This window comes from Anser cygnoides, chromosome 14, assembly GCF_040182565.1.
Source record: "Anser cygnoides isolate HZ-2024a breed goose chromosome 14, Taihu_goose_T2T_genome, whole genome shotgun sequence".
In the NCBI taxonomy this organism is placed as follows: Eukaryota; Metazoa; Chordata; class Aves; order Anseriformes; family Anatidae; genus Anser; species Anser cygnoides.
The window spans coordinates 7621479-7647029 of NC_089886.1; the positions used below are offsets into that span (position 1 = coordinate 7621479).

General features: G+C 46.0%; 1 protein-coding gene across 6 annotated transcripts in view; it reads left to right on the forward strand.

Annotated features, from left to right (window-relative positions):
- SGCD (sarcoglycan delta) overlaps positions 1-25551 on the forward strand; it is a 517792-nt gene that overhangs the window by 169570 nt on the left and 322671 nt on the right. For 2 of the 6 annotated variants that reach the window (XM_066977270.1, XM_066977272.1), the window contains exon 1: positions 17574-17786. The exons of 1 other annotated variant lie outside the window; for it this stretch is intronic. The gene's annotated coding sequence lies outside the window, so the exon portion shown is untranslated. Of the gene's footprint in view, positions 1-31; positions 143-11688; positions 11719-17573; positions 17787-25551 lie in introns of those variants that run through there. 3 more of the 6 variants (XM_013176026.3, XM_066977269.1, XM_066977274.1) reach the window with 3 other exon arrangements.

Consider the following 25551-nt stretch of genomic DNA (forward strand, 5'->3'; position numbering starts at 1 on the left):
CTGTTGCTAGCTGTGTTTGTGATCAGAAGCTGCAGCTCCTCAGTGTGTGTGTCTGCTCTGGAGGTAACGTAGCAAACGGCAGGAGCACATCATATGGAGGCCAGAGAGGTTTTGTGGCCACCCCATGTCATCCTGGGGTCAGGTAAGGGAGGAAGATAATGAAATGATTCAGCCTTAAACAGAACTAAAGGCCCAGTGATTTTAATATGGAACCTGAAACCCAGCAGTCAGACCTGGCCGAGGGTCATCTGTCCCCTTCCTTCTCCTCTCTTCTTTCAGTGGGTGTGCCTCCAGAGAAGCTCAGATCCTGCTGGCTGCACTGGTTACTACACAAGTAACTGCTTTTATGAGCTAGCCTTGCATCTAGCAGGAGCTTGTACCAGAGGTGGCATGAAGGGGATAGGAGGTGCTGCCACTTAAACACTAAATTTCTGTCCCAACTAATTTATTCTAATATGTTTGTAAAGAGTCTTGTGAGTGTCTGGGCACTCCCTGGGCAGAGTAATAATCGCACCTTTGCTTTTCTGCTTTATATTTATAATCCAGAGCAGCCAGCCCTTGAGTAAGCATAAACTGCACTTCCATCATATTTCCATTTGGGTTATGAATATTTCACACACCTGCAGTCTCAAAAGCACCTAATTGCAAAACCACACTCAGACAGGGACTGAATAAACACTGTTGCTGATTCTTAATGAGCCATTAATCAGATGTTTAACTACAGGTAATTCCCCTGAGTCCTGGTGTCCCAAGAAAAATCTGTATTCCCCCTAAGACATAGAGAAACAGATGACTTATGAACAGGAAATTGCTAGCTGCAGACTGAATTTACGTCGGCTTCCCATGGCAGCTCCTAATGGTGAAAGGTAACATTTCTGAGTTTTATATGGGAGCCTAAGTCTCACTGGTATGAGGTGTGGGCACCAAAGGGGTATGAGGCCTTTGTAGGGGCTGAAGAGTTTTGTTTCAGTTGCTGAGGAGTACATTTTGGCAAGAGCTGTGGAGATGCTCTGGTTGACTCCTTTCTGTTGGCATTACTTGCTCTTCATGCAGGGGAGTAAGAGTCTGATACTTAACACAGTATAAAGGCTTCCCCTGGAAATCAGTATCTAAGGAGGCTGTGTATTCCAGCTGCATTTTAACATGAGATGGGTAATCTTATGGCTGCTGTTATTTGTAGCTTTGCACGGTAAATTGAGAGTAATAAAATCCCCTACTTCAGAGCATAGAACAAACTTGGGGTGGGGGATAGGAAGGCAATTCCTTCCACCAGCAGTATTGTACTGCTGCTTAGGTCAAGCTGGACTGAAATGGACATTTTTTTCATGAGAAAAATAACAATTTCAAAATTTGGTTTAATTCCAAATAAGCCCAGAGTTATATTTTGAGCGTGAGATGGTGTGCAGGAAGTTCTTTGTTCAGGAGCACTGCAGTGTTCCACTAGAGTACATCAACATTTTTGAGTTTAAAGAGAGAAGATAAAAAAAAAAGGGAAAAGAAAGGTTTTCCTAATTTCTAAACTTGTGTCAAGATGTGGCTGATTTCATTCCCAATTTCACTGGCACTAAAATGTCATATTGCGCTAAGATGGCTAGGTGAGTTACTGATGCTCGTGACAGATCTGCTGTAAACAGCATTTCGTAAAGGACACAGTGGTTTTAAGAGCTTATCCTGTTCTCTTTGTAAAGTAGTCACACATTTTTGTATTATCCAGCCACAGAATGTAGTCGGTTTTCCTCGGAAGAGCATGCACATAGTGATGAGGCCAACCTACACATGCTAGATATTAGAAGAGCTCCAGGTTATTAACTATGGAGAAAAAAGGGTTTTAGACGATCTCTCCATCTGTTTCTCCCTCCTGTGCCAGAGACACAGTGTAGCAGACCGTATCTTTACAGACATTTTCCAGGTGGAAAATGTGCATACAAGAAGTGTGTGCATTAGCTCCTGTATCTCTTTCCCAAAGTGCAAATCCTTCCATCACAGCTGAAGGAGCCGTATCCCAACAGCAGACATCCATAAAGCTGACAGTTGGAGCCTCATTCATGCTTTTGCTCCCTAGATGTTATTTCCTCATTGGATGCTCAGTTTAGCAAAGTAGTTCTATAATAGCTTATTAATTAAACACTCATTGACACTCCATGACTGTCTCTTTTGCAGTGGAGTGTACAAGGGACTGCTTGAGGGGAGAATGAAATTGCTTGTGGTTGCCTTCTTGCAGAGGGACTCTGTGCAGCTGCGTTCTGCCTGCATTGGGCTCTTCCTCAAAGATCTGTGTAGAGACTGGACTGGAGGAGGCAGTAGAAAGATTTTGGGCAGTTGGGCACGGCCCTAACTTGTGCCAAAGCACAAGGAATAGGAAAGGAATAGATGGAGACGATACACAGGTCTGGCTGCAAGTGAAGTCTGCTCAGCAGCCACCAGCAGAGCCGCTCTGGCAAGCAGGTCCCATCACTGTTTGTGCTAAGGAATGGCATTGTGATACAAATAAGTGAAGCTCATTGACAGGAAAGGTGTTATCCTTCATCCCCCTACATAGGAAGGGTGGCTGGCTGTCAGCAGGCTCTGGACACATTGCTGCTCCACGGCTGGGGTTGCTGCAGCACAGTCAGAGGCTGGAAGGCATGGGCACAACAACCCACACTCACAGGTGCAATTACCATCTAAAACTGATATTTTAGTCCTGATTTTCAGAGTATCTCCAAAGCGGAGTGTCTATCATCTCTGAAGCTTTTTGCCTGCATGCTTTTCCTGAACATCTGTTTAGTTTTTCCCCCCAAATGCAGATTTTTGCCCTGTACTGTATTTATATGAGCAGACCAGACAGATGGGCATTCAGCTGCTTTGTGCACACAAGTACAACCATTTTGCATATAAGAAAGAAAAAAAGACCCCATCACTGAGGAAAACTTCAGCTTTTGTATTAAAAAGTAAAGAAGAAATAAAGAATGTGGATGCAGTGATAGACACCTAATCTCTGAGATTTTGGCCCTTTATCATAAGACTGATGAGGAACAGTTTTCAGTTTTGATGTTCTGTTGGACTCATCAGAGGTTTTCCTGTCTTTACAAGGAGGGAAGTCTGGCTCAGCAGGCAGCAAAGTAAAGCAGCAGAGTAAGTCCAATTATGAGTTTCTTACAGTACAGCCATTTGAGATTTCATTGGTCATATGTCATCTTTTCCCTCAAAGGTTTCTGTGCTACCCTTGTTCTTGATCCTTTTTGGGTCCAGCTCCTGTCACGTTCATTTGCCTTAGTTTCAAGGATGTTCAGAGACATGCAGGGATCACTCAGATATCTGAGGAATACTGGGGAAGATGACTAGATGACAGGGTAGCCTGCTGTGCACACACAGCTGGGTGAAGCAGGGCAAAAGTTCAGGCTAGATTTACCCTGGGGATTTAAGTACTGGAATTTAATTTTGAGCTAATTTTGAAATAGTGAAACTTGATTTTCTATACTCCTGATTCTGCCTAAGTGAACAAGAGAATCAGATTCCTCTAGAACCGTCACAGTGAAATCCCAAGTACTTAAGCAGAGTTGGAGTGTGACCGAGGGCTGTGGCTGCCTGGGTAAATAAGCTCCAGCAATTCTCAGGTGCCCATGGAGGTGAACTCTGAGCCCCGTTTCCACCGGCACGGAAAAGAACAGCATCAAGGCCTTTGTGTTCAGTAATTTTGTCACAGTAATGTATTCAGCTCTCAATCACCTAAGCATCAAAGCAATTAAGCACAGATTTTCTGCAGAGCATCTTAATTATGCAGTCTTCCTTGCGAATGACATGATCAAGCTCACATGGTAACGCAGAGCACGAGGCACGGGTGCCTGTCCCCTGCTCAGCTGCTGTCCCTTGCACCAGAGCTGTCACTCCTCACAGAGACAGGGGTTGGTGCTTGGGGATGTGGAGCCTCACCTCGTTTCCCATTCAGTGTCTTTGATCCCATTATTAGTACTGCTTGACCTTGAAACACCCTTTATTTTTTGTTTTTAAGTAGATTAAGAAGACGGCTTCTTGGAGGGCTTAAAAGACTCTATGCTAAAGATGATTTCTGCAACCTGATATGGATTACCATAGTTACTCTGTGTGAACATGGCAGCTTTCCAACTCCTCTGCCAGGAATGATCTAAAAGCTTTTCTTTTATTGTGTCTTGAGGTGAGAGCCTGGCTTTAAAAAGCTTTCAGAATTCTAATCTGTTCCTCCAGTTTGCTGGCACTGGGAGCCCAGTGCTGCTCCAGCTCATGTCCAGTATCGCTGATAACCTGCAAACGACGCGTTGGGGATCTCTGATTGTGCATGTCCAATCACTTAGTTAATTGAGCACACAGAGAGCCCAGCTCATGGATCCCAATTCTCTTCTTCTCTGATCTCTTATTCTGCCGGCCTCTTCCCAGGCACATTGTATGGGGCTCGTGATGCTCTCCCTTCTGCGTGGGATGTGCGCGGGTGCTGGGCCAGGTCTGTAGTTAGCGAGAGCAGCAGAATGTAAAGGGCAGTCTCTGGAGTCTTGTTATCTTCTTATGCACAGTAATAGCACAGTCTGCATGCCATTCATGATTTTTATTTAATAGAGTTTCCTGGTGTGTATTTTAGGATTCATTTAAAAATACATCAGTGATGAGCAGGGTAGGAAGAAGAAGCTGAGCCAAAAATTCTCTCTAAAAACAGACCGATAACTATCTTCTCCTGCCTGTAGCTGACATTTAGGAGTATTCTTATATCACTGAAAGTGATTTTTAAAAATCACTTTAAAAAAAAAAAAAGGGGAGACTCAGGGAGAGACTTTTGGGTGGATTACATGATGCCAACATGAGTTGGGTGAAAGTGGTTGGTGAGTCCTGAGTTAATGTTGAATTAATGTTGGTTAGTGATTAGAGTGAAACTGGAAATGGCAGACTCTGTGTGGAATACCTCAGCATAGCTTATGGCACATTATTTATGATGAAAAATCCAGGTCTTAAGTCCTGCAAATTTCTTCCTTGGGATTTTATCTGGGGCTTTGCAGCACAGCTTGTCCCCATGGCACCCCTCAGACCACACCTGGGACCGGGAGCCTTTCTTCCATTTTATGTCTCTATTTGGCAGGTCCAAGATCTGCCAGGACAGATCCTCTCAGTCTCAAATCAATTATTTAACTAGGAGGCTATTCTTTATCCTGCTGTACTGTCTGGAAGTGATAAATTATTGCTCTAGATAACAAATACTTTCTTCTTCTTCCCCACTGCTTACCCCTTGTTCATAGTACTGTCCTTCCTAGCTTCGACCCTTAACAGCTGGGTTAAAGGCTGAGCAAAAACCCAGGTAATGGTGAAATGTCAGTACAATTATATAGTCTAAAATGTCCAGATTGCTGATACAGACATACTGCATGTCCATTTATCTCACTCCTGAAACCAGTAGAAGTGCTCAGCGCCTGCATGGGGTCCCAGCAGCTCCTTCACTGGAAGTATTCTGCTGTGATCTTTGGTGGTGGGGCAGGGATTTGGCTGAGTGGCCGTACGAGCTAACTGCTGCTGTCGAGGTTTTCACTGCAGGGAGCCCCACAGCTGGTTCAGCTGTTTATGATCAAGTCCACCAAGCCCAGCACAGAAGGCATTTGAAATGCCATGAATATTTAAAACAAACAAAAATCAAGCCCTCAAGCATTTTCTTTTCCAAATCACGAGAGCCGTGACCAAATGCAGACATAGGTAGGTTACTTAATTAAAATTAAGCCTTCTTTTCCATTTCCCTTCTTTTCTTTTTCCAGCAGCACCCCTTCTAATGCCCATGGCAAGATTCATCAGCTAGAGGCTGTTTTTTTTATGAGATTTGACAAAGATCATTCAGGAGTCAATATTTTGCCAGCAGCTAAGTGATGAGTCTAGTGGCTTGCATATAATTTACTTATTTTCTTTCATTTTTTTCCCCTCTCCTCTTTTCATTGGGGTTTTGAGTTACTGACAGCAGAGCAAATGAGGTATGCTCATGAAGTATGAAGGCTTCACGTTTGTGCCATGCTTTGCTCCCGCCTCAGCTTCATTTTGCATGATTTCTGAATAACAGCAGGAGCACTAAGAAGCCATTGTGTCTTTATGTGCAAAACATACAGCTCTCTGCTGAATTCCTGGAGGTTTCGTTATTATTTAATGAGGTAAGCAACAGCAGTTCTGGCAGGACAAAATGAACTTGTTTAAAGGAGTAAGGTGGGGACTACGCAAAGGGTTCCCAGATACCTTTAGGCTCCTTCAAATAACTTGGTCTGAACAAAAAGAGGTGGGTTTTTGATACAAACAAATGTGTGTCTTTGTGTTCAAACTTTATAGAAATCCTCTGGGCAGCTGGATCTCTTCCAGAATGTGTCCATCCTTCTGCCCATAAGATCGTGGCCATGGCTTTGTACTAATGTAATTAAAGAGCAGACTTCTCTGGGGCCCTAAACCACAAGACTGTGTGCAGCAGTGGCTGCGTGCTGCCAGGTGCATGCAGGAATGCCACAGGTCATGTATTATCTCTTTTGATTAAGTCATTTCTCAGCTTTTTGCAAGGAAAACCATAAAGAAGAATTGTTTGTTTGTCTGTTTTCCTTGGAAGTGTTGGTGAGGTGCTGTCAGCAGGGTGGCTGTGAAGGGTACTGGGAGGAATGGGACACGGTACCCCTGCCTTAGCCAGCTGGTCCCATCAGAGACCAGTTTTTCTGTGGCAGCTCCCAAAAGGCAGCAAATCCAGCCCCATCCCCCTGGAGGTAAAGGCTGCCTCAGGAGTGAGATAATGCTCAGCCGGTCATATGAAAAGTGTCCGTATTAATTTCAGAGAGAAGGCTGTTTTGAAGAAGTATTTCCTGAGAGCCAAGCAGGCTGGTTAGTTTGTAATCACTTGGGTTTAAATAATTCAAAAGCTGATGCAAAACTGAATTACTAAATAGTCTAAATGGCATGGCTTTATGGCAAACTTTATCAAAGAAACCTAATTCTGCTCTCTGATTATGTTACATGTCTGCTTGACAAAACCGATTGTATAAATTTAGTGCATTTACACTTTTGTAAGGTGTTTGACTTGGTACTGAATAACGTGCTGATTAAACATTAGCACTATTCAATAATGCTGGAACATACATTAAGTGGATTAAGAGGTGTCTGATGGAGCTCAACAAGCAGCTCCCAATGGAGAACTGGCACTGAACGGACCTGGGGTTTCTGGGGCACGTGAAATCTAAGTCAGAGCATCAAAGCCCTCCCGTGTTTGTATCAGTGGTCAGCAGTAAGACACAAGATGAAAACATTTTGCACAACACAGAGATCAAGAAAGAGGGATGCTGAGGAGAAGTAGGGAGAGTGACACTGAGGAACCTGAATCTTTTGACAAAGATGATGAGAAATCCATCCAGCTAGATGTTGGTCTGTCCCCGGGCACAGCCCTGCACACGAGAGCACAGGTAGCAGTCATGGTAAGAAGGGTGCTCCAAAATGCCTCCATGCAACCAAAGAACCTCTGTGATGGTCTGGCAAAAGGAGTTTATGCGGCCTTTAAATGTATAAAAGGAAAAGAGGTAATTCTAGTTCTATGTGCAGCATTATTAAAACCAGGTCTGAACTAGCAAAGGACTGTGTTGAAAATTTGAAAGGATATGGAAAAGCTGGAGAATATGTAGGAAAAAATGGTTGCAATTATTTGAGGGTCAGAGGAAATATCTGACAATATTTTATTATTATCAATTATCTGAAAGGTTTGTTTGACCAAAGGTGTGTTTGTTTGACCAAAAAAAGTTTGAGGTGATTTTTTTTGTGTGCATGAGTCTGTTTCTGGGAAGAAAATACTACATCCTAAAAGTCTCTCTGATTTATCAGACAAAATTGGAAGAGCCAATGTTTAAAAACTGAACAGGATATAAATAATGAGTTGTGTGTTTTGTTTTTTTGTTTGTTTTTAACTGGAAGTTAACTTGGTTGTTAGAGCAAATTCTCAAGAGGAAAAAGAGGATTCTCTGCTCTTTGATGGCTTCAGAGTGAGATTTGCTGCTTTTCTCCCCTGTTGGCTATCTTGGGCCTTATAATTGTGTTCGATTAGAGATAGCTAGGTAAAATGTAAGCATTTGCTATAAGGTCAAATGTAGATCTAAGGAGTCTTCCTGGCCTTTGATGTGATGAAGCTATAACTGCATAAGTTGATCCTAAACGTGATGTCACCTGTTTTCAGAAGGAGTAAACCTTACCAGTGTTATTAGCTCCCTTGCGTGCGACAGTTGTTGCTCATACATTTTTAATGTTTTAATCTGGAAAACTCATTGACATTTTGTTTGGAAACACATGGTGCCGCTCAGCAGTGGAATACATTTCTTCCCAACGCTGCGCCATCTGGGGTGTGGGGGGACCGGGACTGCCTGGGGGCCCTTCTCCATCCAGCTGCAGAGTTTGAGGGGCCTGAGCTGTTCCGCAGCCACCAGCGTGCTTTGTGCTGAATTAATATCGAGGCCACCCTAGCTGGTGCTGGGCTGGGCTTTGTGGTGTGTTCTGGATGCCCTCCCGGCTCTTCCACTGAGCTGGAGCTCAGCTCTCTGCTCAGGATATCAGCAGCGACAGGCAGAGGTATGATAGAAGGAAGTGATTTATGAAGAAAACCTCATTCCAGCATCAGACTTTAAAGATTTAGAGGCAAAAGGAACAACTACAGTTATGAAAAATGTCAAGAACTGTTTCCCATTAGGGAGCAGTCAATGAATTTGCTGCAGCTTGGCCAAGCTGTGCCTGCCGCCTTACGCAGGCTTTCCTAGGGCTCTAGTTTTGATATCAGAGCAGTCACCACCTCCTGATGGGTCTGTGCACAGGAATGAATGTCTCTCTGCCCTTCAGCTGTTAGCCACCCTGAACATAACTTATCTTTGTTAAGAATTGCCCCATTTGGATACAAATCTTGCACTGCTCTTGCTCCCAAAGGCTGCCCAGCGCATTGCCGGGCAGGGAATGCCATCTTCTCATGGTTAAAGCTCCCCCCAGGTGAAGTTTGGGCTGATATTGCCTCAGCCGTGGGCTCAGTGCAGGGTATTTGTTGTGGATTTTCCCTCACATTGTTACCGTAATGACTTACCCATTTCTAGCAACTAAACCTCAAAGGCACCCGAATGCCACGGAGCTGGCAGTGACCTTACAGACCTCGGTTACTACAATTACGGGCAGCAGCCACAACGCGCTCCGAGGCCATTGTGTCTAAGTGGAAAGGAGAGAGTGGTGCAGGGGAGCCTTTAAATTCCAAAGCGAAACTATAATTAGCTGTAATCGCACCCAGAGTAACTTCACTGCTATAATTCTCAGCAGGAAAACAATTACATTGCAGCAGTATAACCAGACAGACACGCTGTAAATACAAAACATCCTTTGGAAATATATGCTCCATATTCTAAATACATTTAGAATTAAGGCAAACAATTCTTTTGTAATTGGGATTCAAGGCAGACGTGCTGATTTTTTTTTTTTTTCATCTTCTGCTTCTACTTCTTTTTTATTTCATAGACATACAGATCTTCAGCGTAACTTAATATGTTAATGGCACACTTAGGCTGTTGTTGGAGGGGTGGCAGGGAGAGCTGACCCTTGCACTCAGTTTGTCACTCTCCCCTTTGCAGCTGGTTGCTTCTGAGATGGGAGGGGACATTTTTTTGGGGGGGTTGCAGGTACCAGAAAGGATGCAGGGCTCCTGAAGCACAAAGCCAGAGCTGCTTGTGCCTGAGGGATGCGGTGGCTCTGAGGAGCTGGAAGGCAGCAGTTGATTCAATACCCTCGGTGCAATCCAGTCACTAGAGGGGAATAGAGCACTGCAGAGTGAAGCTGCCAGTGCTGCGGGGTCTGCCTGCCCCGAGTCCTGCTGCTCTGCTGGATCCAGCAGGAGGGAAAGGGCCCATGATTTCCTTGAATATCTTTATTTGGGGGAGAAGGCTCAGGGCTGATGTTGGTCGTCATTCTCAGCGGTCAGATGTTGATTTGCAAAGTTGTTTTTTTTCTTTCTTTCTTTCTGTCTTTTTTTTTTTTTAATTTCTGGGTTTGAAATATATTTCTAAAATCTTGCTCAAAGAGCCTTGGACATACATAAAGGCAGTTTTTAGGAGCTTCATTCAGGTTTTGAAGGGTTTTATACAGCACACAACTGAAGCTGCTGAAGGAGGGAAAATTTGGCCATTTGTTGCTGCCTAACCCGGCTCCTCTTGGAGAAGGGGAACCAGACAGGCTGGGAGAGTTTCTTCATTTGTACCATACTTCTTCCAGTTCAACAGGAGAAGAAGATAAAGAGGGACACAAAAACTAAAGTAAAACAAAATAAAAAGCAAGGCTCTAAAGAAATGTATTTGAAAATCTGCAGAGCTCTCTAGGAACAGACGTATCTTCTCTATATATTTTAAAAAATCATCCTGGTGCAACACATTCAATACAATGGTTTTATAAGCCTCCAGGAAGCTTTTCATTATCCACTGAATACTTCAGGTGCTTTACTGTGGGGGCAACATACAGGTTTACATGGTTATATCCGCCAATCTAAAGGGTACAGTTTCATGTGTTGCAATGCCTATCACACGTTCTGCCCATGACAGTTAAGGTTATTGCCAGATGTTTTTAGTATTTCCTGTAAATTTTCATCCTATTCCACAGTAGGACAGTAGGGTGAGCTAGGGTTAGGAATGGTGAGTACTAGTGTCCATCATGAGTAGAAATACACATTATTGTCCACGCCAGAAGATTGGTACAATGCCTTTATTTCAAAGACAGAAAGAACCAAAATTTCACATTTTGGAAAAAATAAAGAGAGCGACAGAAAAGAAGGAAAAGAGAGATCTTCCAGAGATCACAAAGCCAGACCTAGCAGCTCTTTATTGCAGCTCCGAAAAGTTTTGAAGTGCAGCCTATAACAATAAAATACACGGCTTGAGGGGAGAGCTAAATCAGGCTCCCAGCGCAGACCAAAGCCTTGCTCTCTCCCTGTTTGTTGCCTCAAGTAATGGCTGGGAAGCAAACGAAGGGGAGTACGGCTGGTGTTTCACAGCCACTGTACAAGCCCTAAGCCACTTCTGCCTCGTATGAGGCACGAGGAACATGTGGCAGGTCTCTTCTCCATGCTGGCAGGTTATAGACCTGTTTCCCCTGGACATGCCTGTTTTCCATGCTTGCTCTATCTTACCCTGTGTGGGAGTAGGGAAGGCAGGACCAGGATGGGGCTTTAGATTTATAATCATTGAATTTCCACTCATGCTTTCTGAGAAAACGCTGGTTTGCGTGTATCAGAGCTGGAGCTTGCAAGAACACAGTCACGGTGAGGGTGAATACGTGTGTGAAAGTGCAGATGTATGTATGCACATGAGTATACATGCCACAAACACAAGCAAACATGCTTCTGCTACAGCTCACAGCTTGGAGCTTCTGATCTGAAGAGAACAAGAATTTTACTTTGAATTTGTAATCAGAAGTCTGTCTTTGCACTTATTTGCTGTGCTTAGAATCCAGGAAGGCACAAACAACACAGGCTAGGGAGGAAAATAAGCAATTGTCTTTGTGGTTTGCCTATATATATAGCATTAGTTTCACACACAGAGTGACTCACTAGCAGCAGGTGTCCCGCTGTTATGCTGGGCAGATTAGTAATGCTAGCGAGGGGGCTGCTGGCCGTATATGGCGTCCCCACGGGGAGCTAAAAATAGTTGGTGGACTCCCAGCGAAGTAAAAGTATTTGTGGGCTTTGAACGGAGTCTGCTTCTGAAGGTAAGAATCAGAGCTGATCTTTTTAATCTGCCATTTCCTTTTTTTTTTTTTTTTTCCCTCCCTTTCTTTTTTCTGCGTGGAGCTTGCCTTGGCAGTCGATCTGCAAATACTGTCTGGCAGAAAGCTGGGAGATCCGAATTATAAGCAGTTATTTTTGTGGAAACAGGGAGGGGAATGACCGAAGGAAATCGGTGTAGCAGAGGGCATTCAGACAACAGAGGAAAGCGTCTCAGTTAGAAATAGTTGTGTTTTCTCTCTTTTTTTTTTTTCCCATCTCAGCTGTTAGAAAATACGAGCAGCACATGAGCAGTCCCAGCATGTGACTGCTCTGAGTAGCAGGCAAGCAATTGCTTGTAGTTACACCCACCGTGATACAAGGCCAGTGAGCAAAGTTTTCGGCGGAGTTACTGAAACAGCAGAACAAGAAAAGAGAAGAGCTGTGTGCGTTTCTGAGATACGCGCAGATCGGTGTGCTACCTGTGCTCCGCGGAAGCGTGGCTGAGGCTTTTCAGCCTTGCTGCTGAGTGCCTGTGTATCTGTATATTCAGACATACTCATAGGCAGGCTACTGCCTGAAAGAAAAATGTTGTTGAAGGGGAAAACTGGGGAGGGTAATAACTATGTGTGTGTGTGTGTATCTGCATGCATCCAGATGTGCATGGATGCAGGGATGAGGTGAGCTGCTGGCCTGCAGGAAGGCCCCACGGTCACTGTGTTGTTACCCCCCTCTGGCTTTGCACAGAGCAGAGATGGAGACGTAGGGGCTGAGCCTCATCCCTGGAAAAGGAGATAGAAGGGGTGCCCGTCACACCAGAATAACCTTACAGGCCACAATGGATTCTCCCTGATTTTTCAAGTGGCATCCCTGATATTGATAACAAGTGGCTCCTGCGGTCTGGAAGCCCAGTAACAACCCGACAGACCCGCGCTGGGAGTCCCTGAGTGTCACACGCCTGCCTGAGCACACCCGGGCACCCTCACGGAAAGCTGCCATCTCCTCTTTGCCAGCTCCCCTGACTCCAGCCTCCCGGGGTAACATTTTTTCCGTGCGTGCCTCCTCCCCTGCCCTCCCTTAGCACTGGTTTTGGCAAATGAGCTCCAGAGAGACGAGTGTGCCCGGGGCCCAGCTGCGGTGCTGCAGGGGCAGAGGTGGTGCTGCTTTGATCACGGCGCAGCTCCCGCTGCCTAAGATCCTGCAGTAGGTGTGAGAGACACCTCTGGTGCCTCGGACACCCAGCTGGTTGTGAGAACTGGTACCAGTTCCCTGCTGGGCCGGCAGCTCCCTTCCGCCCACAACGAGGAAGAGCAGCGAGCTGCAGAGTAGTCTCATTTTAGCCCCGTGCTGTTGGGTCAGCTTCTGCTAGCATCAGCGTTAACGGCCAAACTGACGTTAATTTGAGTGGGAAAAGGGCTGAACTCAAATTAATATATGCTGGCCTGTGTAATTATCTTTATTGGCTGCTGGGGAAGGAAGACCTTATTCACTGCATGCATTTCTCTGGCTGCCTGGCCGCGCTCCAGCGATGCACCAGGCTGTGGGCAGATGGGCTGGGAGAGGGGAACAGGAGGTCTGTGCCTGTTCAAGGGGGGCTGTAATTCCCTCTCAGCCCCAAATGATTATATCCGGCTTATTTCAGACCAATAGGTAATGGAGCAACACCCCCAAATACGGTGAGTGGGATTTAGCTCCAAGCACTTGTGGAAAACTTTTCCTGTTGAGTCCAAAGTCCCAAATCCCGATCTCTGTGAACAAGCACAGAGGAGAGCACGTAGGTTTTACTTAGCGGTCAGTGCTACATTTCTAGACTGGTGAAAAGAGTGAGAATTGGAGAAAATAGCGGTATACTTAGAAGCACAAGAAAACTGGGCAGCTTTGCTAAGTGCTCGGGATGGACATAAACTGAAGAGAAATCCTGTTTGGCTACAGAGAGAATCTGCTGGGGTTGGCGGTCTGGAACTCGCTGTACAATAATTGTTTCTTCCCCAATAAACCAATGTATTGATTGGGGTAGGCAGGAAGGATTTGTCCCGCTGGAGCTCTGCAGGGCATTCTTATCACACTGCTTACCTCTGTTGGTCACAGCTGATACTCATATGTTTTCCTCCGCTGGGCAAACTGGATATGACAGAAGACAATGTAATTTATTATTTTTTTTCTTCTTTCTGAAAATGAATTGCTACGTATGATCTCGTATGCTCACTCTTGCATATTTATGGGGAGTCCCAAAATCTAATTTCCATTGTGCCTGCTCCTGGTTAGCACAGACTTCATTTTGCAACTTCTAAACAAATTCTCTTGACAAAATAATGTTATGGCATATTGAAAGACAGCAGACATTTTAATACAAGCACGCTGAATAATCGATTCTTCCTGAAAGCACACATCAGTGTTATCTTTGTGGTAGCTAAATGGTTGGTTAACGTAAGGAATGTAGTCCCAAGATGGCACAGGAACGTTTGGAAGGAGTTGTTCCCAACCCTTGCATAGGCTCCCCAGTGCCCTTGACTGTCCCTGTTTGCTGTGAGAGGGTGCACAAATGATTTGCAATTGAGAGGGCTCTCCAGCTTGTTTGCTTGTCTTAATAATTCATGACAAGGACACCAAGGTCCGAACCATGCCAGGCACGTTCATAGGAAGGAGGTAACCACGGTGGATGCTGTCAGTAATCTTACTACGAAGACTAGAGCGATTCTTTGGGCCGGTCTTCTTTAGCTGGCCATCTGCTTTGCATTCCCCGATGGTACTTGGGCTTGGATCTCCAGTTTGTTTGTCATTTCAGTCTCCCACTTTATTATTTCCAGAGCCAAGTGAACCGCTGCCAATGCAATGAGATTGCATTGTGAGCTTTGCGACATGGTATACTTTTTTTATCTTCAAGCCTCAGCTCCTGGAATTAGTTGATTATGCTAGAATCCCAGCATTCATTTGGAAAAAAAAAAAATGAAAAAAGGGAAAAAAAGAGTGGATCTCTGCTCCTCATGAACTGAGGGAAAAAGCTTGAAAAAGGATCCCTGCAGACATAGTAATCACAAGCTAAATAAAAAGAAGCTGCTTTTTTTTTTTTTTTTTTCTTTTCAATATCAGACTGTTTTACAGACAATCATCCTATTTCTGAGTCTCTCACTCACAGTTTTTGAGTGCTGGATGCTGGCAAACCTGAGCAGCAGCTGTTCATTTCGAAAAGGCAGGGAAAACAAGTAGAGCCAGCCCTAACAGGAAAAGTTATTTATCTTCCCCTGTGCTGCCTTTTCCTCTGCCCCTGTTGCGTGTTCCAGCACGTGGTTCCTACTGGGAACCCATTCCAGCAGCTTCGAGCACAACCCACATCCCAGTAAGTCCAGTGAGAAACGGGAGGACGGGAGTTTGTGTTAAGTGGAACCGTGATTCCCTTGAGGTCAGGAGCAGCAGCTGCTGCTGTCACTGACCCCATAACTTTAAATAATCTTAGCTACAGCCCCATGGCATTTGTGTGTTTGTGGCCCATCTGAAACGCGATGAGGGCTTGCCCAGTTTTGGGGTGGAGACTGGCGCTGTTTCCCCAGCCTGAGGATTTATCTGGGGTGTGATTTCCAGAGCTGGGCAGCGCCCACCAGTATGCTTCAGCATGCCCGGAGTACTCTTCTCATACTTCTATTTTTCAGTGGGAAAAGAGATGACATTCAAAACTGATTGTAAGGAAATATGCTGCTGGTCTGGATTTTTTATCATCCTGGGCTAGGCCCTTAGGGAAGCATATTTGCTTTTATAGTTTTTTTCCAGTAACTAAGTGGAATTAGCTTTCCCTGCCATTGCTGGCCAACTGGATCCAGTGCACAGTGACACAGTCAGTGGGAGGAAAAGACAAAAACTGGGATGAGTTTGCTGGGGAAAGAATTAAAACTAAAAAAAATAACAAAAAAGAAAGTGAAGAGCCATAGGTCAAACTTGGTGCTGGCCTCACTTGATGGGTGCTAATGAAGGATATGGTGCTAGATACTTCCCATTTTTTTTTCTTTTTTTTTTTTTCTTATTTTTCATTATTGAATACATTCTTTTGAATTCTTCAGCAACGGTCTTACAGGCATAGCTCTGACACTGCTGCTTGAGCAATGTTTCCGCTTAACCTAAAAGGAGGAGTGCATGCCTAGAGGTGCATGTACAGGGCAGGACTTCAGTGTAATTTCCATGCACTGTTGAAAAAACATTTGTCATCAGTTGCAAGCTTTTTAGATTGGTAAGAAAACAACTTCATTGGGGCTCCAAACTGTGTGATTTTGAGGTGGAAAAAAGAACCTTTTTTTTTGGTTAATCTAAGCTTTTTTTTTAATATATACTTTATTTCATTTTTTTCTGGTGTTGTTTTAGTGATACTAGGTGGCCATGAAGACTGCAACATCCACATCAGTATCAATTCATCGAGTCACAAAGTAAAAAAACCACAACTGACTTTTGATAAACTTTTGTGAATGAAATTTCTGTTCTGCCAGTGATTATCTCGAAGGTCCACATGTAACAACTGAGTTAAACTGACGGAAACGATCTCTCTGATTTGTGCGTACCTACTGCTGTTAAAGTCGTGCCACAGCTCATCAGTGATCATTCCTCTTTCTCAGAAAAGAAAAATAAATCAAGTCCTTAACCTGGAGAGGGGGAAGGAGACCTGAAACAGGGTAACATCCTCAGCTTAGGTTTTGGTTTTATAACTTTATCCCTGCCTAATGTCATTTTGTTGGATATTGATTTTACAGATCTCTAGTGAATCCAAAACTTGGCACTTTACTGGAATTTTAAGGCTATCTGAGCTCACCCAGAGGATGGGAAGAGCAGCAGACAGGCATGGGATGGACAAGTTCTCTGTGAATGCAGGTGCCACTTTGTCCTGGTAAATACCAGTCAGTAGCTACTGCGTTTGCTGTGAACTCTACCAGCTTTCCACCACAATTGTTTAACTCCACAGTAACACATGGAAGACAAACATCCATTGCCATCTGGTGAAACCAAAACACTCGCTTGTAATGGCAAAACAATCACAATTTTAAGGTGGAAACACTGTTTCTACTGATCCTGTCTGTAATGAATGAAACTTTTTCCCAGGAGAAGTGCTGTTGAGCTGAGGGCCTGCTGCTGCAGGGATGCCACAGCCCGGTGTGCGGGTTGGGTGCTCAGGGGCCAGCTGGACCTGGCGGCTGGGCTCTTTTAGGGCATTTCGGTGCAACCAGGAGCGGGTGGGCTGCCTGGGCTTAAATGAGCAGAAAACCTCGCTTCTGATTTGTGCTGGATCCTTTGGAGGAAGCTGATTTCTCTGTAACCTCCGAGGGCAGGGGGAAAGGATGGCCCTGGAAGCGTCCTCTGGTGCCAGCTGGTTGTGGGTCGGGGTTGGCTCTGGGGGGAGATGTGGGGTGATGCCCGTGGTGGCTGCTGTGGTGGCTTCCCCCAGCCCCTGGCCAGCTCCTCGGAGGGAGGCTGCTGGGTGCGTGGCCATAGCATCCTGTGCTGAAAGCCTTTGGTAGAGAGAGGGATGAGGAAAAGGGGGGGCGGGGGGGGGGGGAGAAGGGGAAGGGGGACAGGAAAAAAAAAAGGGGGGTGTGGGAAAATGGGAGGGAATGAAAACAAGAAGGAAGGGAGAAATGGGGAAACGCGTGAAAAGAAGGAAAAACCAGGGAGAAAAGTGGGGTGAAGAGCGGGGAAAAAAAAAAAAAAGGGGAAAAAAGGGATGGGGGGAAGGAGAAGGCAACCCCCAGACGTATCAGAGGAGCCGAGGCTCTCCGGGGGGGGCCGGTGGCGGCGGCGGAGCGGGCGGGGCGAGGCGGGAGGCGACGGGAGCGGGGCCCGCCCCCATCCCCGCCGCCCCCCGGTGCTGTCCCCCCATCGCCGCCGCCGCCACCAGCGGGGGCCGGGGCTCGGCGGCCGCGGATGTGCGGGAGGGAGGCCGGGAGGGAGGCGCGGCTGAGCGCCGCGGCGTGAGGCAGCGCCGCGCCCCCGCTGCCGGAGGAGCCGCTCCGCCGCCGCCGTGATGTCCTGAGAGGGGCCGAGCCCCCCTCCCTTCACCCCCCAACTTCCCCCCTTCCCCACCCCGCACGGCGTCCAGGTGAGCGCAGCGCCCGGCACCGCCCGCGGGAGCTCCGCTCTCGGACTTGGCGGAGTTTCGGGGCTCCCCCCGGGGATGCTCGTCGTGGGGACACGCAGCCCCCAGGGGGTCGTGTGCCTCCCCCCCCCCCCCCCCCCCCCGGGGTGGGTAGCGGTGCCCCGAGCATCCCCTCCTCGGTTCCTTTATTTGCGCTCCCGGAGGGCGAAGCGGCTCTGGGCGTCGGGAGGATGCTGCCTGGCGCTCGGCGGAGCTTTGCGGGGTGTGGGGGGGCCGTGTTTGCATGGGGGGGGCGCCTTCCCTTCGGTCCCTTCCCTAAAGAGACTTTTGGAAGTGGCGCTGTGCGGGGCGGCCCCCCCCGGCCGAGATGCGCGGCAGGACGGAGCTGGGGAGCCCACCGCCGCCACTCGGGGGTGCGACCCGGCCGGAGGGCTGGAGCGCCGCGGGAGCAGCAGCAGGTAAAAACGGAGCAGCTCTGGGGGGGGACCCGCCGGCTGTGCGGGGGGGTTGCGGCACCGGCACCCCCCCGGGGGTGTCCAACAGGTGCTCCCGGGGCCGCTCCGCGGGTGCTGAGCACCGCACAGCACCGCGCGCACCTGCGCCTCGCTGCGGGAGCTCTTCGGGGTGCCAACTTCTGCTGCTGAAATGCAAGCCTACGGCATAGGTTTTTTCCTGGGTTAATTACTTCTTTTTTTTTCCTGTCGGGCAGTTGGATCTAGCGAGAAAAACTTTTTAAGGAAAGCAGTAGATTTGCAATCAGAAACTGCTTAAGAATTACAGAATTGCAGAGGTTGGTTGGTCGTACTGATGGTGTGCTTGACGTTGTGGTGGTCGTCTGAGAGGAGGGTTAATGCTGCAGGAGATGCGTTTTGGGCTGCAGCGTTAAGAATGTTCATTGAGGTGGCTTTGCTTTAGGAGTTGTGAATCTCAGGTATAGCGTGTAAAATGTAAAGACAAAAAAAAAGTCAGATAAAAATATTTATTAGGCTATGGAAGGATATAAAAGCCGTGGATTCCCAAGTTAAATCAACTTTTAAAATAGCCTATCCTTAGACAGCAATTCACATTTTTCAAGGGGAGAAAGGATGGGTGAAATTGACTTGTCCAAATTAAGTCAAAATGAATTGCTTAATATTCAGAGGGGTTGATAAATGAACCATTAAATCAACACTTGCATAGTGGCTCTTTGAAAAGAAAAATGAACAACTCTCAGTTGTGTGCTGCACAGAATAGGTCAGCCAGCGACGTTACAACATTAGTTTGCTGAAGTGAGTCCTCCTCCTGCTAACAGATAGATTTGCTCCGTGACACTTCATAGGCGTGGGGATGGGCTGTTGTGCCCTGTGCCATCAAGAGTAGAATTGTCCCACTTCCAGCATCTCCTCAAAGGAGGGAAATCTTGGTTGTGTTTCATTTAGTATAAATTGACATAATTCTATTGTCTTCTCATTGCAATGTATATCCAGTTCGGTATTTCAGACTTTATTTTTTTTTTTCCAAGGAAGAGTTCTATTTTGAATGCCAGTTTGAGACAAAATGATACTGATAAATGAGAAATAGGACTCACAATTTTGAAGCAACCCAGTCAAGATTACTTATAGTAAAAGCTCTGTACTACAAGAGAGCTTCACCTCTTAGTAATACAGTGCATGAACTTTGCTTCTAAACTCTTTGATTAGCATAGGTACAGCTGTTGCAATATTCTGGTTGCCACTGAAAAAATACCTTTGTCTTTGCCCCTTAAGTCCTTGAAATTCTTGCACTGGACTGCAGTGAAGACATTGACTGTGTTGTGCTTTCTGGAAGCCTTTAACATTTTGTTTGAAGAACTATGGATCGCATCCCCCTGATGTGTTTCATTTGTGCCTCTTTGCTTTTGCAGGTAACTTGGAAACGCTTTTAAAACTTAAAATGTGACAGTTCTTTTGCTTTGTGCATTTAAAGCAAGTATTACCAAGAGGAAGTTAGAGAAATAGATTCTCCAAGCTCCAAGAAGGTGGGATTGTAAGCTGCTTCATGACTTTGGAAAGCTCCTTGCCTACATTTCCTTTGGCCAAGAGCTATTCTGCATGCAAACCTGCAGACAGGCAGGGCCATTTATTCAGGTGCTGATAATTATGTAAAAGAGTGTTATATAACATGGTCTGTTGCTCCTTATTTAACGCGATGTGTGTGGATGCAATATGCATGCACATATCCGCTGGGTGATAGGTTATTAGGTGGGTGCGTTAGAAGTTGCTTGAATGCATAGGAAGCTTTACACGATCCACGATGAGGCGGATGGACAAGGAGATGTGTGTGCTCTTCATCAGAGGAGGTCCTGGATCTGGAATTGCCTTTGGATGGTTAGTGTCTGATGGTGGTGTGCGTTTCTGAATTGTTTTGCTGTTCTTATGGCCCAGGGTAGCTGCAGGTATGTTTGTGCACCAGCAACTCTGGTTCGACTAGTCTTCAGTTGCTTCAAGTCATGCTTAAAAATAAACGTAGTACAAAGTTTTCCTGAAAAACTACCATACCTTAGACTGTATCCTGCTGCTTCTGCTTCCTTGCTTGCTATTTTCCCTTGAAATCATAATGTATTTCTTTAGTTCTTTTGATAAAGACTTTAACTCAAACTTGCTGGGAAATGGTCACTCTATGTTGAGAAAGTGCTGGCATCTTATTGACTTATTTTGGAAATAGTGGAGAAAAATATAAAAGATTCACTTGCATCGATTAAAGCCTCCAGGGCAATCTTCTAACACTGTCGCACTCCATGTGAAAAAATAACTTTCTCTCTTGTCTACTCCTGCTTTTATTTCATTTGTGAGAACCCTAGGCTTTGTTACCTGTTTACATCAAGTCCCCTAGGGGTGCTTAAGGAGGAAAGTATCTTAGCCTAAAAGCTCCCATACACCATCACCCTCGGAGTCCTTTTGTCTTTGGCTACCAGCGGATGTACTTCCTGACCTGCTTACCTGCCTCGATGCCATCAGCCTCCAGAATCCTAAAGGAGGCAGGACTTGCACCAGCCCACAGCTCCTGGCCCCGGAAATATTTCCTGAGTGACTGTCAAAAAATAATTAGCAGCTACCTTGGTGCTTTTCCGGAGGTTTTGGCAAGATAGCACTTTAGGTGTTGCTTAATGACAAACTTTGATTTATGAGGGAACTGCAAATGCTTGAATTTTTGGATCAGGAATGAACACATGCGAACTTTCTGTATTTGATCTGCAGCTTTCCAGCACTACATGCAGCTAACAGCTTGTCTCTCATTGATTTTAATAAGGGATTTTTACTGAGTATGCTCTTTGAAAACATGTTGTTGGTGGTTTTGTTTGTTTGTTTTTGTTTTAGTTTGATAAATACTGAAAAGAAACCAAAGAACTTTTCCTGGCCCACCAATCAAGGGGTGGTGTAAGCATGACTGTGTGTTTCTGTGAGTCCTGCACATTCTTCCTCCCAACCGTGATCAGCTGCTCGCAATAACAGCACACCTGGACGTGGCTTGTATCTGGCTGGTTTTTAAACGATTCAAAAGGACCCAATTGACATTAGCAGGTGCTGGGTCATGCTTGAAATTATGCTCTTCAGGTGTCATGTCTTTACTTGTTTCTTCTTTTCTCCCCCATTTCTGCCATTTTTAGCTGCTGTTTTGTTGATTTTGAGTGTAGCTAGTGAAAATGGATGTTTTTTGTAGCCTTCAAAAAATGGGGAATCTTGCTTTTCAGTAAAGACAGAGTGCCGTGGTCATTATCTGCTTCTCTGCTTAGCAAGGGAGGTTGTCTGGTTCCTCATGGAGTTGAAAAGTTTGTAAAACCTCAGCATTGCGCTCAGTTTACCAATAAACATTAAGTTTTGATTATTTTGGAATTTAGTGGTGTTTTTAAGAATCTGGCGATGCACGGGGAGCTCACTAAATGTAGTGCATTGAAAGATGGTGAGCTGGGCTGCCTCTTAGAAAACCCGACAGAGGATGGAAAGCCCGAACATCGGTATTGTGGCAGTACCTGTGCTGCTCCAGTCCTGCCTCCTCCTGGGGATGTGATCTCAGGGAGGCTTTGAGATGGGAGGTGTGTAACTGCATTTTGTGTGCCTTGGGACTTCCTTGCTTTCCTCCAGCATGCACATGCCAGGACCATCAACCAGGTTCTAATGCCGTGTCATATGAGTTCTCCTAAGGGAACAAAACCACCCAAGTGTTCACTTTTGGATGCCGACCGTTCCCATTACTGTCCCTCTTTGTCCCCATGGGTGCTGGAGAGCTACCAGCAGCGCAGAAGAGCGGTGCTGGGCCCACATCCAGGGGGGTGTTGCCTGCTGCTGGCCTGAGCCAAGATGTGTTAGGAACCAGCCCAGCAGCTGAAATGGCGGGGTGGTGTTTCACACCTTCCTGGTGTGGAAGGCATGCAAGCAATAGGACAGGATCGCTTCTTTGTAGATGTACTTGTCAGGCTTAGCCATTTAGTTTGGATCTTTCCTGCCTTCTCTGGAGGTTTGCCTGGTGTTGGCCACCAGCTGATGTACCAGTTTTGACACAGTGGAAAACGTGAGCAGGTACCAGCACCGTGGGGGCTTGTGTTGGCCGTGTTACTGCTGTGTGGGGTCTGCTCTGCTTGGCAACCCTGTGCGCGGAGCAGCTCTCTGTGGGCATTCTTCCTTTTTTCTGGTGTTAGCCTGAGAATTACAGTTCGTTCTCTTGCAATACTGATGTGACTTGAGGACCTTTTGCTGAAAGGCAGCTTCGTTATTCTCTGTAGTGCTTGAATTGCTCAGCAGAGGGAGAACAGACCGTATTGCACGAGGCACCCAAAAATGCCAGCAGCCAGCGCCACAGTGCTCAGACTGATGGCAGGGAAAGGTGTCCCAAAGCCTCTGATTTTTTTTTTTTAAATTCTTTTTGTTTTAAAGCTCTGAGCTAAGCTTTCACCTCTTGGTTAAAAGTAGCTGCATCAATCTGTAGGTTAATGAACTATCTCAGGTGGCAGAAGAGGTGGCTGTGATTTTTTATATATATATATATATATTTGTCCGAATCCAAGAAGTAGCATGCCTAAAAGTATCTTGTAGGTCTGAGTGGAGCTTTCCAAAATATCCAGGAGGAAATGCTGGAGTTGGCCTTTACTGACTGAAGCTTTACTGCACATCCAGAGGCTTGAAAGAAAACAAAACCACCAAAACAAAACCTCACAAAAACAAAACCCCACAAAATTCCCCCCTTAAAATAGCTGAAATTCAAGCAGCAGGTGATCCACATGACCCACCTCCAGGCCAGGTCTTTAAGAGTCGTAAATCGCCGCAGCTCCACTAACTTCTGTGGTGCTCCGCCAGTTGTGCTGCTAGCTGGAGGCCTGTCCTGCTATTTTGGGGGGAAAGTTTGAGCAAAAGATTGTCACTGAGGTGTGTGGGGTGCGTGTGTGTTGTTGGTTTTGTCTGAAGGTGAGAAAATATTAGGTTAAAGAGTGAAATCTGTGCTTAGGCAACCAGATAACGTGTCTCTGTAGAGATTTGCTCGCTTGCAGCGTACTCTGCAGAAATACAGGAGAATCAGACGTTTGTTTTTTGTCAGAGGTGTCAGTTTGGTGTGATAAGAAAACAGTTGTTAAAACGCTGCTGGATAACAGTAAGACGATAATCATGAGGAGGAACGAAGCACCGGGAGGCTCCTGCAGGTGGGTTGAACGCGGCGCTGCTTTGCGGTCGCGGCTTGCTCCCCGTCCCCTGCTGACCCAGCGGTGGCTTGGCCTGCTCCAGGGCTGGGTCCTGTGTCTGCAGCTCCGCACCGCCGAGGTGCTGCTGGCTGAGGTCTGTGAGTGCAGCTGGTCAAACTGCTCGCCTGGGAGCGCGGGGCTGTTCACGTGGAGCAGGGCTCACGACACTGCCTGCGCGTCCAAAGGCCTGCCTCGTCTCTGCGGTGGATGCTTGCTAAATCAATGGAAGAGTCCTTTTAAAGCTTGACTCGAGAGGCTGCGGAGGATGATGGTAAGGGTCTTAACTCTCTTTTAGGTAGCCCTGAGGAAGCTTAGACAGGGAAATGTGCCCAAGTGGCAAACGTGGAGCGTGCAACTTGGCAAGCAGAGCCTGGGAAGTGCCTGCACATCAGAGGAGGCTCTCCCATCTTCTACGCTCCCATTCCTACTAGATACAGCTTGCTCTGTTGTGAGGTTATAAACTAGTCTGTATCCCTGCTCCTAGCCTGGGTCTGCCAGGTCCTTCCCAGCATACAAAGCACCTGTATCGCCTTCAGGCACCAGCCGTGCCCTGCCCGGAGCAGGCAGTGGGGGTGATGGTGCTGAGCGGATGCTGTTAGCAGCAGGAGAAGGAGCTCTCTCCTGAGGAGAGTTCATCTCTGCTGGATAATGAGCTCTGCTTCACTCAGGACTGAATTGCTGCTGTACGGATCACAGCAAAGCGCAAATGAGGATGCAGCGCTGGGCACTTCCTCCAACCTCTCTTATACATGGCAAATAGCTAATTAAAGGAGAGCTGTTTTGAGCTATTGGACTGCTGCTAGCCTGAGTTCTCACAGAACAGTCTTATGCAGTTTGACTTGCTCCAGTAACTTTTTGAAGCCTTTTAAAACTGTGTGTTGCAACAACCCCCACGTTTTGTTCTGACTTTTAGCCTGTGTTCGAGATAGGAAGAGCTGAGGTGTTGGCTGAAGCTTGGTCTGTGCTGACCGTCCTTGTGTATGTACGAGACGCATAGCCATGGAGTGGGGCTGGAGAGGCATTCCGTGATTTAGAAAATAACCTGTAAATCTGTCTCTTATTTATTTTATTCACAAAATTCTTGATGCAGAACATATGCACTCTTTTGGAGTGTCAGCATGCATAGCTATGCTCCTCTTGTGACTTATTTTATGGACATAAATGGGATGTAAATGGATTTTCTACCTTATGTTGTCTTTCCAAAGGAGGAAAAAATTCACTGTTTTTGCTGTCACACTCAAGTAAAACATTAACCCTGAATTTCACCTCTTTTATTTTATCAAATTTACAGCTATTCCAACTTTAAAATTTAACTTTTCAGTGTACATGACTGTTCAAAAATGTGAATACAAAATGAACTTTAGAGCAACAATACCTTGTTTAACCTGACTGCTTTTTTTATTGTTTCAATAAGATCAGAGAAGAATCATAGCCCTTACAGAGTAGAGCTTAGTCTTCTGCTTACAAGTTGGTCCTGAACAGCTGAATTATTTTGCAGTTTTGTTTGCAGAGCTTGCCCAAGCATTTTGTGTTAAATAAATAAACACAAGATTATTTACTGTTCTAGAATAGGCACTGCGAAATCCACTTCTATCAGTTCCCGGTTAACAGAGGGTGCTCCAAAAGGCTTGCCTTGCATGTACTGAAATGTGATTTTTTTTTTTTTTTAATTTGTGGTTTCTTTTGTTTGTTTGTTGTTTGGGGGATAATGATGAAACTGCAGTGCTTTGATAGATTGATTTTTATTTCTGGTTGAGCATAAAATATACTGAAGAGGAATATTCGCGGTGAATGAGATATTCAGAAGCAAGTTGTAGGTTTGAGTTTAGCTAATAGGGAAGAGGCCAATCCTCCTGTCACTGGCATCAAGGAAAACACTGGGAGTGGAGTCAGCCACTCTGTAATTACCAACAGATGATGACTTCTGGAGGTGCGAATAAAAGACTTGATGTATTGGCTGAGTTGTGTGAAAAACAAATCTGTTAGATATTCTTTGTCCCAGTGCTGTTTGTTCCCCTTCTTTCTCTCTGACTCCAGCAGCAGAGCTCTTCAGCTGCTGAGCAATGGGCGCGTCTACAT